The sequence below is a fragment of the Arachis stenosperma genome, chromosome 3 (genome assembly GCF_014773155.1).
Source record: "Arachis stenosperma cultivar V10309 chromosome 3, arast.V10309.gnm1.PFL2, whole genome shotgun sequence".
In the NCBI taxonomy this organism is placed as follows: Eukaryota; Viridiplantae; Streptophyta; class Magnoliopsida; order Fabales; family Fabaceae; genus Arachis; species Arachis stenosperma.
Window position 1 is genome coordinate 114,758,370 of NC_080379.1, and position 2,396 is coordinate 114,760,765.

A 2,396-nucleotide genomic window follows, 5' to 3' on the forward strand; every position below is an offset into this window, starting at 1 on the left:
AGGATTCTTCATTCACTTGAATGATCAGTTCACCTCCATCAACATCAATCACAGCCTTTGCTGTGGCTAGGAAGGGTCTGCCAAGGATGATAGATTCATCCATGCATTTCCCAGTCTCTAGGACTATGAAATCAGTAGGGATGTAATGGTCTTTAACTTTTACCAGAACATCCTCTACAAGTCCATAAGCTTGTTTTCTTGAATTGTCTGCCATCTCTAGTGAGATTCTTGCAGCTTGCACCTCAAAGATCCCTAGCTTCTCCATTACAGAGAGAGGCATGAGGTTTACACTTGACCCTAAGTCACACAGAGCCTTCTTGAAGGTCATGGTGCCTATGGTACAAGGTATTGAAAACTTCCCAGGATCTTGTCTCTTTTGAGGTAATTTCTGCCTAGACAAGTCATCCAGTTCTTTGGTGAGCAAAGGAGGTTTGTTCTCCCAAGTCTCATTTCCAAATAACTTGTCATTTAGCTTCATGATTGCTTCAAGGTATTTAGCAACTTGCTCTTCAGTGACATACCCATCCTCTTCAGAGGAAGAATACTCATCAGAGCTTATGAATGGCAGAAGTAAATTCATTGGAATCTCTATGGTCTCATTTTGAGCCTCAGATTCCCATGGTTCCTCATTAGGGGACTCATTGGAGGTCAGTGCACGCCCATTGAGGTCTTCCTAAGTGGCGTTCACTGCCTCTCCTTCCTCTCCAGATTCGGCCATGTTGATGGCCTTGCACTCTCCTTTTGGATTTTCTTCTGTATTGCTTGGAAGAGTACTAGGAGGGAGTTCAGTAACTTTCTTGCTCAGCTGTCCCACTTGTGCCTCCAAATTTCTAATGGAGGACCTTGTTTCAGTCATGAAACTTTGAGTGGTTTTGATTAGATCAGAGACCATGGTTGCTAAGTCAGAGGGGTTCTGCTTAGAATTCTCTGTCTGTTGCTGAGAAGATGATGGAAAAGGCTTGCCATTGCTAAACCTGTTTCTTCCACCATTATTGTTGTTGAAACCTTGTTGAGGTCTCTGTTGATCCTTCCATGAGAAATTTGGGTGATTTCTCCATGAAGAATTATAGGTGTTTCCATAGGGTTCTCCCATGTAATTCACCTCTTCCATTGAAGGGTTCTCAGGATCATAAGCTTCTTCTTTAGATGAAGCATCCTTAGTACTGCTTGGTGCATTTTGCATTCCAGACAGACTTTGAGAAATCAAATTGACTTGCTGAGTCAATATCTTGTTCTGAGCCAATATGGCATTAAGAGTATCTATCTCAAGAACTCCTTTCTTCTGATTTGTCCCATTGTTCACAGGATTCCTTTCAGAAGTGTACATGAATTGGTTATTTGCAACCATTTCAATTAGTTCTTGAGCTTCTGTAGGCGTCTTCTTCAAATGAAGAGATCCTCCAGCAGAGCTATCCAAAGACATCTTGGATAGTTCAGAGAGACCATCATAGAAAATACCTATGATGCTCCATTCAGAAAGCATGTCAGAAGGACATTTTCTGATCAATTGTTTGTATCTTTCCCAAGCTTCATAGAGGGATTCTCCTTCCTTCTGTCTGAAGGTTTGGACTTCCACTCTAAGCTTACTCAACTTTTGAGGTGGAAAGAACTTTGCCAAGAGGGCATTAACTAGCTTTTCCTAAGAGTTCAGGCTTTCTTTAGGTTGTGAGTCCAACCATGTCCTAGCTCTGTCTCTTACAGCAAAAGGGAATAGCATAAGTCTGTAGACCTCAGGGTCAACCCCTTTAGTCTTGACAGTGTCACACACTTGCAAGAATTCAGCTAAAAACTGATGAGGATCTTCCAATGGAAGTCCATGAAACTTGCAATTCTGTTGCATTAGAGAAACTAATTGAGGCTTAAGCTCAAAGTTGTTTGCTCCAATGGCAGGGATAGAGATGCTTCTCCCATAGAAGTCGGAAGTAGGTGCAGTAAAGTCACCCAGCACCTTCCTTGCATTGTTGTTGTTTTCGGCTGCCATGTGTTCTTCTTCTTTGAAGAATTCGGTTAGGTCCTCTACAGAGAATTGTGCCTTAACTTCTCTTAGCTTTCGCTTCAAGGTCCTTTCAGGTTCAGGGTCAGCTTCAACAAGAATGCCTTTGTCTTTGTTCCTGCTCATATGAAAGAGAAGAGAACAAGAAAATATGGAATCCTCTATGTCACAGTATAGAGATTCCTTGAGGTGTCAGAGGAAAAGAAAATTAGAAGGAAGAGGTAGAAGAGTTCGAACTTAATCAGATAGAGTTCGAATTGTGCATTGAGAAGGAGTGGTACTCCACAAATGGAAGGATGTGAGAAGAGGGGAAGAGATTTTTTTTTTTCAAAAATTAAGTTAAAAAGATTTTAAGAACATTTTGAAAAATTGATTGACAATTTTCGAAAACTAAAAGTGGGAA

At 41.2% G+C, this 2,396-nt stretch overlaps 1 non-coding gene across 1 annotated transcript; it reads left to right on the forward strand.

Moving 5' to 3' along the window:
- Window positions 1-1,477: 1,477 nt before the first annotated feature.
- On the forward strand, window positions 1,478-1,585 carry LOC130971496 (small nucleolar RNA R71). The gene has a single exon (XR_009082712.1). It is a non-coding gene; the product is annotated as a small nucleolar RNA R71 (small nucleolar RNA).
- Window positions 1,586-2,396: the final 811 nt, after the last annotated feature.